General features: G+C 37.1%; 1 non-coding gene and 2 pseudogenes across 2 annotated transcripts; 1 reads left to right on the top strand and 2 right to left on the bottom strand.

The window, feature by feature from the left end:
- LOC143542766 (aquaporin NIP1-1-like) lies at positions 1-6,368 on the bottom strand (annotated as a pseudogene).
- A 1,297-nt stretch (positions 6,369-7,665) lies between these two features.
- Positions 7,666-7,739, top strand: TRNAI-AAU (transfer RNA isoleucine (anticodon AAU)). Its single transcript has one exon. It is a non-coding gene; the product is annotated as a tRNA-Ile (tRNA).
- Positions 7,740-8,659: 920 nt separating this feature from the next.
- On the bottom strand, positions 8,660-12,037 carry LOC143542765 (BES1/BZR1 homolog protein 4-like; annotated as a pseudogene). Its single transcript, XR_013136948.1, has 4 exons — positions 12,017-12,037; positions 11,634-11,778; positions 9,612-10,295; positions 8,660-8,845 (listed from the first exon to the last, which is right to left on the bottom strand). The product of XR_013136948.1 is annotated as a BES1/BZR1 homolog protein 4-like (transcript).
- Positions 12,038-14,837: the final 2,800 nt, after the last annotated feature.

Raw genomic sequence — 14,837 nt, 5'->3', positions numbered from 1 at the left:
TTAATGAGACGCAACCTTGGTTGTCTCACTCAAAGGCTTATCGACGAACCTAATAGTGTTGTATGCCCATGCACCGCCTATGGCACCAACTGTCGGTCCCAAGATGTAGACCCATAACCCTTTGTACTCGTTCCACACGAGTGCTGGTCCTATGCTTCTTGCCGGGTTCATTGACGCGCTTGATATTGGCCTGCCATCAAAATGTACGCCTCAAAACACTACTTTAATGGTTGTTATAATGTAGAGTTATATGGATTAATTAGTAGGTGATTAGGGATCAGGTAAGTATTGTTAGGATTAAACGCACACACGAAACTGAACACACACACGAAAGCAGTAAACGAACACGAGGATTTAACGTGGTTCGGTCTAAACTGACCTACGTCCACGGGTGGCAACTAGGTATATCTTTATTGAGTGACCAAATATTACAAGTATATAATGTTGTTTATATAGAGACTGAACTAGGGTTAGTAAATTATTATGCAAGAAATCTAAACCTGGTCGGGCTTGGGCCCGACCGCCCACACCCGTCTCCTCTTTTGACTTCATATAATAAACCGGGCCAACAAGGCCTACGAACCCAACAATCTCCCACTCGAAGGCCTTGAGTACTCTCGTCTGCACTCCTGATTGTACTTCTGTAATCTGAACATTAAACTTCTTCTAGTTGCCACCGCCTTCTCATCAATTAACCTGAAGGCCCGTTGAAGCTCCCCGGAGCTCCAACACGTCAGTCATGGCTGAAACTGCCCCAGACCCGTTCTCTGTCCCTACCGGCTCCCACTGTAACGAACTACCGGATCCTGAGATAACCTGAGAACAAACACTCTCCATATTCAGCAAGTAATTCATTGGAGAGACTTTTACAGCTGGAATACTGGTTTTCTTAATCCACTGTCGACCTGGAACTGTAACTGAAACACGACCTGTGCTCCCACTGTCACGATGTCCCCCAACTGATTTAACCTTCCTAGCTCGTTCATCCTGAATCTTCACTTTGGCTCTAGGTTTGTTACTTGCAAAACGAACCTTCTTCTGCCCACGAGATTCTGTGAACCGGACTTTGTCTTTCACCAAAACTGGATCCACTCCTTTCGGTGACATATCGACCATATACAACGAACCCATTTTCTTGCCACGAGCAACCACGAGATTCCCTTTGACTACTTTCCACTGCCCATTCCCGAACTTAACATCGTGCCCCTGGTCATCCAACTGCCCAACTGAAATCAAACGTTTCTTCAAACTTGGAATAACCCTCACGTCTTTCAAAGTCCAAGAAGTACCGGCTGAAGTTATCAAATCAACGTCTCCCATACCCGTAACCTCTAAAATATCATCATTCGCTAGTCGAACCTTTCCAAAATCCCCAAATTTAAAATTCTTCATCGTTTCACTACAGTGAGTGGCATGAAACGATGCACCAGAATCCATCACCCAAGCATCAACGCTACTCTCAACACTACAAACCAAAGCCTCATCACTACTGACCCCGTCATCTGTGTCGTCTTCTGTAACGTTCACCTCTTTCTTACCATTCGGACACTGATTCCTGAAGTGTCCTTTCTCTTTACAACCCCAACATTCAATATCCTTACGAGTCTTAGACTGACTCCTCTTCCTGCTCCCACTGCCTCGCTGTTTTCCCCTACCTCTACCTTCTGTGACTAGCATATTGCCTGATGATTCACCTGAACTTCTGCGTCTTGAATCTTCTCCCAGAATTAGATCTCGAATCGCATCGAAAGTAATATTTGTAGACGAACTACAAACTGCAGTCACTGTTTGCGACCAACTGTCGGGCAAAGAGGATAATAACAAGAGGCCTTGAACTTCATCATCAAACTTAATGTCAACTGACACTAAGCGGGACAAGATCGAATTAAGATTATTGATATGAGTTGTAATTGACCCACCCTCTTTCATTCTTGTTGTCACTAGCTCTCGGATAAGATAGACTTTATTCGCTGCCGAAGGCTTTTCATACATGTTGGATAGCGCCTCCATCATACCACGTGCTGTGGTTTCTTTCATGATGTTAAACGCCACATCTTCCGACAACGACAAAGTAATACAAGCCCTAGCTTTCTTGTCTAACTTCTTCCAATCTGCTTCTGACATCTTTTCTGGTTTTTCATCCTCAAACACTATATCCAAGTCTTTCTGACAAAGTAGTGCCTCAATCTGCATCTTCCACCAACCGAACTTCTGTCCGTCAAACTTCTGTATCGAAACCTTTCCGTCTTCTGCCATAACAATGACTAAAACGAAAAACTGGATAAAAACAGAGACAGACACAGCAACACGAACCTGAACTTAACGACTGTTCTACTGAACTCTGTTAAAAAATCAACCTATTTTAAACGTGCAGCGGAATAACGAACTAAAAATCAGAAAACTGAAACTTTAAACTGAAACGATAAAACCTGACAAACTCGGTTGGTACTGGTTCTAAGTTTCTTTAACGCTTCTTCTGACTTAACAACTGTTCTTCAAAAATAGGATCTTGATTCGCTCGTTCTTGACTCGACCTTTGCTTAAATGGATCTCGGGCCCAACAAAATAAACAAGCTAGATCTACTAGCCCAAAATTGATGGTCCAAAGCTTAAAAAAATGAATTCTTGGTTTGGGACTTTGATCACGTGCTTCTCCACAAAAGAAAAAAATAATTCCCAAAGCCTTTACCCACAAAATTCACTCTCTTCTTCTGCTCAAATAATTACCGAAATCAAATCGGAACTCCTCAACCTTCTTCTTCTAAACTAACACCCTGACCATACTATCACAACAAGTTCTAATCTTCTTTGGTCAGTGATTGAACTGCCGAAAACGAACTGATCGACGGCGTGAATAACTACGGTGGTTACTGCTGGTGTATGGCGGTGGACTGAACCCTAGTCGCGATCGTCGGGCTGGGTTTAGTGGCGGCGAAACAGCGGCGACGTATACCCTAACGACAATCGAAAAAACCGTAGGCGGCGGCGGAACCCTAGCGCAGTAGGGTGGCGGCAGCTGGATGGTTTGGCGGCGACTTGGCTGGTTCAACGTGTTCTTCGCGTGATCTGAACCTAAGCTCTAGATACCACTTGTTAGGATTAAACGCACACACAAAACTGAACACACACACGAAAGCAGTAAACGAACACGAGGATTTAACGTGGTTCGGTCTAAACTGACCTACGTCCACGGGTGGCAACTAGGTATATCTTTATTGAGTGACCAAATATTACAAGTACATAATGTTGTTTATATAGAGACTGAACTAGGGTTAGTAAATTATTATGCAAGAAATCTAAACCGGGCCGGGCTTGGCTTGGGCCCAACCGCCCACACCCGTCTCCTCTTTTGACTTCATATAATAAACCGGGCCAACAAGGCCTACGAACCCAACAAGTATTTGTAGGCGTCATCTAAAACTCAGGTAGTTCGTTTAGGTAACAAGCGAACTCTATAAAGTTTGGAGAAAAGTAGTAGTCATTGGGTTAAATTAAGTAAAGATAAAATAGCAAAAGACGTTCTTTGTGTTCGATTTATTTTCAATGTTTGTCCTTTAGCAAAAGAATTGGCAGAATTCATACTTTATGTTTCAAAATCCTATCACATTATGTCCATTGACACTAATCAGTTAATTTTTTTCGTTAAATCTGATCATGTGCTTTGTAGTTTGTAATTTTACATATTTATTTAATATTAAAACTAAAAGAATAAATATGCCGCATGGATTTTACCGTTTGTTTCCAGACTCGTTCTGGTTAACTCGACTGTCATGCCTTCGGGCGGGTTGGGCTGTCGGGTTTTACCAGGAACGATCAAGCCAAACTCGGATGCCAGCGTGGATCCGGCTAAGACAACATAATCTGGCCTGAGTGGGGTAGTGGGGCTCCTCTTGTAGGAGTTGTGATTACCTTTAACTGAGAAAGTCACCGCTCAAAAAAAAATATCTCTCTCTCTCTTTCTCTTTCTCTCTCTCTCTCTATCTGCAATCCACCCACCAACTAAACATCCACTACAACTTGTTGTCCGACCATCACCGGTTCTCTCTCTCTATCTATCTCTCTACAATCCATCGACCAACAAAACAACCACCACTATGTTCTATCTCTCACTCACTCACTTCTCAACCTAGCCCAACACTAATGATCACCAGTTCCAGCCAGCACCACGGAACCGATGGCTACCAAACACCACCCCACCACCACACAAGACAGCAGCCACCACTCACTTCAACCACTAGAAGCTTTGTAACGGAGGATTTCAAGTTGTACGAGCACGATTAGATGAGACCGTAGCCAAAATTGCAGCTCTTCTGTTCAGCGCCATCCCTGACGGCTCTCTCTGGGGACCACAAATAACGATCTACTCATTGTTCAGAACAATCCCCGACGCCTCTCTCTATTTTGAAAAGCACTAAATTGCAGGTCTTGTGTTTGCCTCCAACCCTAGGGTTTTGAAATCTTGGGTTTATGAACCAAATCGGCTTTTCTTTGGCTTATCTTGTGGGTATTGACCAACTGGCAGGTACTGGGAGGTCAGTCGGTTATTAGGTGGAGATGGTGCCCGATTGAGTTGTTGACATTTTATAGATTTTGGTTATGGTATGAGTTAATTGACCATTTTCTTCCCCAGATTCAGATGTTGGTAGCGAATAGAGGAGCGGCGGCTGTCGGAAACAGGTGGTGGCGGGGTGATGGTGGTTCTGGACGATACAAAGATAGAAGGAATATAGGGTGGGTGGTGATGGTGGATTCTTATATATATGGATTGCAGAGAGAGAGAGAGTTCTTTTAAATATATTTATTCTTTTTGTTTTAATATTATATAAATATGTAACATTACTAAACTACCCTTCTATGCTTCACATGATCAGATTACACGAAAAAAATTAACTGAGTTAGTGTCAAAGGACATAATGTGATAGAGTTTTGAAACATAAAATACGAATTCTGCCATTTATTTTACTAAAGGACGACAATTGAAAAAACAGTCAAACATAAAGGGTGTATTTTGCTATTTTGTCTTAGGTAAGATACATCTTGGAGTTTGCTTGTAACCCAAACGAACATGCCGAGTTCGCTTGTCCCATCAACAAACTCCGAAAAAAAAAAATTGTATGAGTTATCATATTAAGTAGGGTATGTATCATGTCTAGAGGTACAAAACTAGAAAAAAAAAAGTCGAAAAGTGGTTAGCGAAATCATAAGCCGTGCACCTACCAAACTAAATTTTTTTTAATACAACTAAAATTGATAAGTAGATTGTACCCTGCGAATATGGCGTTAAGTAAAACGATTGATCCAATGGCGACCTCGGCTAGTTGTCCACTCTAGATTAAGTGAATATGTATAAAAAGTTACTATCAAATTCATGAAATCATGTTGTTAGCAATAAGCAAAAGTGAATAAAAATGTACTGACGGCTCAGTCATCTGTGATAACAGCCATGATTACGAACATAAGGTAGAACGTGATAATAATTTCCATCACCAAGGATTCAAGATCGGACCTCGGAGGGACATTCCCAACAAAATGAACATGTGTCCTGTTAAATATTAATCGTACGGTTTCACTCGCTAACGTTGCTGCAAGGATTTGAGTTATCACGTATCCGGGTACCTAAAAAGCATAAGTCATCATTCAATGTTCAAGAAAAGATCTTGATTTTGAAACATTCAAATGAAATTGTTTAGTTGTTATTATAACTATAACTTGTTAGTTAATTTATATCTTTAGTTTGAAATATTGTGATAGTTACTGAAGTTTATGCATCATTATTAGGTTTTCAGGTTTATTAATTATATTATTTGATTACTTTTATCATTCTTTTTTTCATTTTAATCTTTATGTATAAAGAGAGATTGTTAATATGAAAAAAAATACTATTCACCGATATCGGTTTGTTTTGTCATGTTAAACATCAAAACAAGAATCACCTCTTTCCAGGGTAACCTTCCACAAGACGCAAAAGCAATGGTGACTGCAGGGTTGATATGTGCACCAGATACATGTCCAATTGTGTAAACCATCACCATCCTCGCGACTCCAGGCAAACTACCTACCGAACATTTCTTGTCAATATCTGCCATGATCGCGCCACATCCAGCAAATACCAAGAAGTACGTACCAAACAACTCCGCTAGCAACTGCCAAAAATAAAGCATGAAATGGTAAATGGGTATATTGTAATATCATTATTATATTTAGAATATATAATGTGATTATAACTTTTTTAATTATTTTCATTATATCGTTTTTGATTAATAATATATAACACGTTACAAGATCTTATTGGATTTAAATATGAAACAATGGGTAAAAGAAAGAACCTTTTTGGAAAACTGAAGATTGATGCTCTCCACTATGGCCATCACCGGTTTTTAGAGAGAGATACTAATTAAATGAAGATGGTTGGTTGTAAGGGAATACGAATAGAAGTAAAAAACAGAAAACGTATACATAAGCGGAAATGCATATGGTAGAGTATTATAATATTATCTTTGTTCGTATATTGTTGTTAACCTAGTCTATGTTGTTCAAAGAGGTGACTTCGAGAACTCAAAACGATTAAACAAATTAAATTTAAAAAGGAGTTATTATTCTATAATTTATGAAAACTTTTATTCAAAATACAAAAATAAATATTAGGTAAAGAAAATGGTTTTACCTTTATATTTTAGAAAATTAAAGGTATTTTTTTGAGTTAGCTTGTTAGAGCATTCTTATCGTTAAGTTCGTTGTCAAAATGAAGGTAGACGGACAAGAGGCAACTTAACCTTTAGTTTTTGGGTTTGAAAGTTTGGGCTGCAAATGAGGAGCGGACTAGCATAGGTCCCTCTCTCTCTCTCTCTCTCTCTCTCTCTCTCACACACACACACTCACATAAACAATATATATATATATATATAATTTTAATAGTTCATTAATAAGGTTTATTTGTGTTTGTTGTTGTAGAAAAATTGGGTGAGTTTGGTAAAAATAAATTAGAACTTCATTTGGTTTGCTAAGGTTTGTGGTGAATAGCTTTGAAGGTGCTCTTAGTCATAGAATTTCTTTACATATTCTTAACATTTAATGAAACTTGTTATTAACTAAAAATGTTATATGTAATTTGTTTTTTATATATATTACTACCTCAAATTACAATAAAAGCAAAATGATAGTTAAAAAAATTGTGAGTTGTTACATACTGACTTTTTTAACGGCTAAATGTTATAATATACGAGATTGAACCATTGACTTTTTATTCTACACCCTAACCACCTAACAAAGTGGAAATCAAATACAAACTTTAACTTTCTAAAATACGTATGCTACATATTTTATAAAAAAACTATTTAAATTACATATAAATATCGCCGCGTAAGTTTATATCTGGTTTGAGATCTTTTAGACATTGTTCTGTAACGCTAACATATTTTTATATTATGTTATAAAAAGAAAATGTCATTATAAATACAGCTGTATCTTTTAGAATATACAAATGTATCTTTGAATACAACAAAATAAAACAATTTTCTCTTTTGTTTTTAATATCAAATTTAAAATACTATTTTTGTTGGTTATATAGAAGTCGCTAAAGCCACATTACTTCAGTTTACAAAACGTTAAAAACTTGTCTTTTTTACGTCCTAATAGGAAGCTATCCAAATACTAATTAAACATCAAGGCCTATTAGCTCAGTTGGTTAGAGCGTCGTGCTAATAACGCGAAGGTCGCAGGTTCGAGACCTGCATGGGCCATTTAATTGTTACTTTCCATTTTTGTTTTTTTTTGTGTATCTTCCGCTTGTTTTATACATGGAGTTCCAGCTCCTCCATCATATAATTTTTCATACCATGATGAGTCTATGCTACATGAACAGTAATAATTCGAAGAAGTTCTTTTTCGAATTATCAAAAGTATTGGTTTCAGCTTCGTGTTACTGATTTGATTATGGAATTACCATCTTACAATCATTTGGCGACTTGGCGTTGGATATATATTTATATAAACATGATTTCCGTTGAATGGTCATAATATGAAGTTAAGTATTAACAAACTAGAGAACCCGTTAAAGACACTATATAGTTAAACAAGGGGAGAACAACACATAACTTGCTGATCGCTGTAGGCAATGTTGGAGGTAAATCCTAAAAAGAAAGAGACAGAGATTTCAAACAATTAAGGAGATAAATCATAGTATCAAAAGAGAATCCATGTGACTAGTTCTTTTTAGAGCATTTACAATGAAGTCTTCATCTACATGTATTTTTCGTTTTTTTTGAAAGTCGTTAATCTCTATCTTTAAAATTTAGAGTATTTTGACTATTTGCGTTTCTTTACTGGAATCTCCATCTCTAAAATTTGTATCCATAATACTTTGTACAACCTTCGACTATTCAAGTGTCTTGAAGAGTCTCAATTTACAGCACATTTTCAAAGATTTAACTTTAGTAAAAACATATCCTGAGCGCGTAATGGGAGTAGTATCATACTTAAAAAAAAGCTCTTTACCGCTAATGCAAGTTGTGATTTAGTCATCTATTGTATATAGTTTCTACTTTAGCACAAGTCACATTACATCTTATAGATTTACAAAAAATAAAAAGTAGATGAAATAAATATATGTGTTTGGTGTGTCAAACGTCTCAATGATGTAATTTCTTGGAATAAAAATAAATAAATTAGAAAAAATATATATAAATAGAAAAATTCTTGAATAAAGAGATACAGAAGCCATCACACATGAACTATCACCTATAATTTACTATGAATTTCTCTCCTTTTCTTGGAAAAAACAAATATAGTCTCTTTTAAGAAAGAAAATCAGCTGATGATACATTACAGATTCCACCATGTCCTTCATCTACAAAACAAAAGGAAAAAAAATCATTCTAAATTCAAGACATTATTAAGAAAGAAAAAAATTCTCTACTTGATACATAAGTTGATTCAGGTTATATTTTATCTTTAAAATAGTAAAATAAGAAAACCAAATTAAAAAAAGAAACCGATCAATCGAGCCAAAAGGGGCCCAAAATATTCTTTTAGTGCATAAAGGTATCATTTTAAGAGATGTACGGTAAAACACAATCAACGTCGGATTTTGGCCCAAACCTGTTCTGGTTGAAACCGATAAGGGAAAAGAATCGATCTGGTTCCAAACCAGTTCCGGATTAAAATCGGGTTATAACCAGTTCTGTTCAGTTTTAACCTGTTTCAAACTGGCTTCAATAGAGGGCTTCTCAGCCCGATTACAACTCTACGGGTCGGGTCGGCCCAAAAGGTTCGGTCAAACCTGTCAACATTGGTTTCTGGCCCAAACCGGTTTACAATAGAAAAGTATCAGTTCGGGTTTAAAACTGGATTATGACCAACTTGATTCGATTTTAATCCGTTTCAAACAGACTTTAACATAGAGCCATAGAGGTTCCAAACCCAATTAAACCCTACGGTTCGGGGCGGGCCCAAACTAGAATTTCTCAAACCCTGTTTTGGTTCCCAACTCGGTCTTTTTGTTCACTATCATGTAATTTAAAAGTTTTCACTAAAAGTTATTAAGTAAAAGAATGTTTTGGATTGACCCGACCTGACATGCCCGTGTTGCCACGTGTCAAAAAAGTAATAGTTACCTAGTGCTAGGGTTCCCAAGGGTGAGCTCAAGGTCATCAGAAACACATTCTTCATGAATCCTCTCGCCTTCCCACGGTTTCACCAAACCTTTCATATGACTCCCAAATGCAAACTCAGACGAAACCGCATCCGACATAGGAACATCCGCGGTCTGGTCAAACACAACCGGGGAGCACGTCCCGCTTTGACCCGGAGTCCACATCCGGGACCCACTACCCGACATCACTTCCTTAAACCCAAACGGGTTCGACGCCACAAGACTAAAAGTAGGCGACGAAGGCCCGTCTTGGGGCGTTTGGACCCCGGATAACCATCCTGACCCGGTTGGTGTTTGGTGACCTGGACTTTGAGGGGTTGAGGATGGTAAGAACAATGGGTAGTGTTGTGGGACCCACGTGGGGTTCGTGTCGGTCATTCGTGGTGTTTGACACGTGGGTGAGGCTAATGGTGGTGTGACCGGGGCACTTATTGAACCGCCGGGTATGTAAATATGGTGCGGAAAGTTGGATGAAGGATTCGAACCAGATGAAAGATTTTTGAGCCATGGGATAAGAGAATTAGGGTCCGGGTTGCCATTAGTGGTATAGAGAGATGATGGAGCTCGGGAAAGATGTCGGGCTCGGGCTTAAACTGACTGATGCGGATCCACTTGTTAACTCCACGCGTGTTACGGGTTCGCAACCCTGCACAAGTATAAAAAGTTAAACAAAGACATTAGAAAAAAAAGGTAATCATGTTATATATATATATATATATATTCTAGTTCCAATGCTAATGAAGATATTGATGATATGTTATCTAAGACCAAAGTGTAATCACTAATATCTTTTAGGAAAGTATTTTTGAAAGAACACAGCAAGTATTATTGACTCAACAGCTAGAGCACATAAAACATTTTACAAAAGAATTCAATATGAAATTATGAATTACATAGTACATTCATCTTGAAGATAAGATGGTATATATTTCGGATACCCAAATTTTAAAAAAGAACTAGCATCTAAACACCTCTAAGGTTTCTAGTGTTTAAACTAGTTGATGATAATTGCATATCAGGATAACAACATAACAATGTATCAAGATAACAACATATATAGCAGTGAATAACGATAACCATGAATCAGAATAATAGTGTATCTAATATTTGTATCATAAGAATATACCCATTGAGCTAACATTATACAATATTAGTATTATTGCCCGCTTTGCCACTCACTAGTTGCTCAATCTTTATAAAATACTAATGTCTAAACTATATTCATCTGAGGTAAATTTTAAAGACTTTACACAAATTAAATCACCTCGTGTTCATCTTGAATTATTAGATTCCTAAACGTGTATTTACTATGTAATCAAAGAAACAAGTTATGATAAAGACTTTTGTTATAAAGTTAAGATCGGACGCATGTTAACTCTATTCTATTCATAAGGTTTATAAATAATAGCTACGGTTTTCATATGCCACAAGAGCATCCACAACGGTGTCTCTTTTTCTTGTCCGGATCCGAGCGGGAGTATAGGTGGGGGAAAGCGAGAGACTTTCGCGGCGAAGCTGAGGTGGGGTCGTCCGCTGTGGATGACTAAGTAAAATCTAGAAAAGAATCATTTATAACACTACATTTTTCTAAAATAAAGATGGAAAATTGAAATCATTATAAAGGTGACTCATAAATTGAATTCAACACGGAGCGTTACAAAACTAAAAAGTGTGCATTCTAAAAGCAATGAGGAATAAGGATGGAAAATTGACATCTTGCTGAGTTATAAAAAATCAGTATAGTTAAAAGTCATAGAACAACAACTATTGTTGACATGCTAAGAATGTAGAAATTAAAACAAACACAAGGAGGGTCAAATTAATTAAAACAAACAACTATTCTAACGAGTGTTCGTGTTTTACAGATCTGAGACGAGACGGAGAAGACGAGATGTGGTTGTGTTCATCTTCATCATTGATTCACTTGTCCAAATAAAATAAACACAAACTAGAAATAATAAGATCTACAAATTAACAAAATTACCTTGCGATAGGTGGTACCGTCTTCTTCAACCAGCTTCATTACAAAGTGCTTTCAAGACCTCGTTATTGTCACAGTGCTTAGGAAGCTTATAGTTTCCATACACTCTCAGACCGTCGTCTCTCTCTACGCTTGTTGTTCTCTCTCTCTCGTCCCCGACGTCATATATTTATATAAACAATATTAATCCTTCTCCGGATTATAATAAAACTATGATTCTGAATTAATTGTTTTTAATGGGAATCAATTGTTTTTAATGATTTATACGATTCAAGCTTGACTCGTTTACAGAAACCCTCGTGAGATAGGATTTTAACATGAGACCGTAAGACTCAAATATTGACCATTACCGACGTGACATTAGATCTGAAGGTCAACTATTTTACCTTGAAACTAATAAAGAGCATGTTTGCCTTCTGGTAACTCTTTTATAGTTCATGTTTTATTTGTATCAAGAGCTTCAATTTCTTTCTTCATAGCTTCGACCGTGCTACATGTGATGGCCGTCAAGTAAGCTTTATAAGAATTAAAGAATTTATCATAAGATAACTAATTAGACAGAGGATGTATCATAGAAGAATATCGCTTGTTTGTGTAACGTGAATGGTCAATTGACGTTGACTTTATGTCAAAATGTTCAAACCATTTTGGATGAGAAATAATTCTTTTCTCTTTGGTGTGGCTAATGCTTTTGATGTTATCAGAAAATTTTTATGTTACCCATAATTTCATTCTTGGTATATTGGGGTTCTAGGCTCGAAGCATGTGTTTGCTCTTCTAGGCCGGTTCTCGATTTCCTCTTCTTTATTCTCTTGTATTAGGCCTTACTCAGCCAATTGCGAACCATGAACAATCCGACTCTTGTATGGGTTGTCTTCCAAACTCCCATTGTGCTTTTATATGTTTTTTCTTGCAAAAGGATGCTAATCTTCTTCATCAATGAGTTGTTCAAATATTCATGGCTTGTGACTTTTTACGTCAAATGGAAATTCCTCTTCCAGAAAATGAACATCACAAGACTTAACAATTTTTCGATGATCGCCATCATAAATTTATCTGTTCGTGCGTTGAGGATACCCTACAAAAACACCAGGCCTCCCCTTACTTGAAATTTGTCTCATCTTGTCTTTGTGCTCCAATAATAAAACAAGCACTTAAAAGTTTTCATCTTTTTGTAATCTACTTGTTTTCCAAAGACCATCTCATATGGTATTTTATTATGGTAGCTTTTGTTGGTAAGCGGCCTTAGATGTATGTGGCGGCTTGTATATATTATTTTCAAAATTTTCTTGGTAAACTTCCTTGAAACATAAATGAACGGGCTGTTTGAAGGAGATATCAACATTTCCATTCGACCTTCATGTTTTTTGATGGATATGGGCTGGAACTCTTTTAGTACAAAGCATCGATTGTCAATTTGGATTGATGTTCAATTTCCAATCGAATTGGATTGCTTCAATTGAATCAATGTACAATTTCCAATTGAAATGGCTTGTTTCAATTGAATCGATTGAGTTTTCTAACAGTTAGTTCAGTTCAAACCGATCGTAAATTTTCAATTAAAACCGGTTTGCCTATTTTCAAGGAATTGGGCCAGTTTTAACTTATTATCCTTTGTACTATCGTCAGTTTTCAAAAAACAGGGTTAGCATTGAATTATTATGTGTGGAAGTTATTCCCAATTAACTTTTCCTTCGTGAATGAAGAATGCTTCAGAATTTTAGTATTATTATAATAAAGAGCGCATCGGATACGTGATGCACTCCCATTGCGCATCTCGCATCGTATTTTGGGCAAAACGCATCGGAGCGCATTACGCAATTTAAAACCAAGTTTGGTAGTAGAAGCCCATCATTTGGTTCGAGATGAATTTGCCACCATTATCACAACATAACCTTTTAATTCATCTATGACTGTGCGTCTGTTTCCTTAAGCATTTAGGGTTTGTGTTTGAGATACCCGACGTTGATAACATTTGAAATGTTAATATTAGAGGAGATTTTGTTTTCTTTATTGATTATAAACTGTGATTGCAATCAATTGAATAAATGTAATCTTTGTTCTATTTGGTGTTATGTTTTGGTGGCGTAATCTGTACTGGGTCGGTACCTTTTTGCTATTCTGAGCGTTGGTGTTGAATAATAATATTTTTTGGTCGTTAAGAAAACAAATATCAAACCTAAAACAACCAGCCTAGCCTAGAATAAAACAATAATTAGACATAAAACAAGTTTGACTTCTTAAACAAAGAGAGATCATTATAAAGAAAGAAAATGAAACATATCTCCAATAGTAATTCAAAATACTATATGAACTGGCTTGAACTGAATACAAGCTTAGTTTCAGATCGTATTGAAGTTTACTCTCCAAACCAATTCACCTATATTATAGTAAGTTCGAATGTTCGATCCCAACTTCGGACTTAAGTCATTTTTTCGGTCTTGACGTAAGTATATGTGTGTGTATGGCTTTAAAGGGTCATTTGGATCATTGACGGGCCACTTACTCACCCGATTATTTTCATTCCATTCCTCAATGAGGAAGCCCACCTTAGATGAGAAAACCCCATAAACCAACCTAGTATTGTTGATCAATTCCTCATGATCATAATGGAAAACATGAATAATATGATAAACCTATAGTTATATGTGTATCTGTTACAACAGGGAGAGTAGAAACCGTATCAGAGAAGGATGTAGACGACATGATTGTCAGCTTGGTCGAGTTCCCTTTAGGATGTATAATTAAGGATGGTGTTAAGGTTCTTGAGAGGAACCCGGTTTAGGAGAGAGGAGGCACATAAAATTGTATGTGTGCAGGATTAGGTTATGGTGTTAATTATTCTCTCTATATATATTGTAACATCACGGAAATTTCGAGCCAAAAATGTCAAACTTTCAAAGTCAAGGGACCAAATCTGCCAAAAATCAAAACCTGAGGGTTTAAAATGAAAAATTTTGTTTTCTTGTCATATCGCGATACGCGACGGGACAAAGGACAAGCCCATTGCGTATCGCGACGGGCTTGGTCAAAAGCATTCTAGAAGAGTCAACAGCGATACGTGATCGCTGATAAACCAACGTCATCGCGTATCGCGATGACGTGGTCTGAAAAGTGATATACATGTATTTATATATCTTGAATACCTTGTAAAGTTTTATGTATTTTATGTTTTGAGTTCGGTTTAGTTCATGTTTCGTTTATCTT

The sequence above is a fragment of the Bidens hawaiensis genome, unplaced genomic scaffold (genome assembly GCF_021521415.1).
Source record: "Bidens hawaiensis isolate Kalapana, Puna unplaced genomic scaffold, B.hawaiensis_p1.1 tig00012956_1, whole genome shotgun sequence".
Classification (NCBI taxonomy): Eukaryota; Viridiplantae; Streptophyta; class Magnoliopsida; order Asterales; family Asteraceae; genus Bidens; species Bidens hawaiensis.
This window is presented reverse-complemented; position numbering and strand designations above follow the sequence as displayed.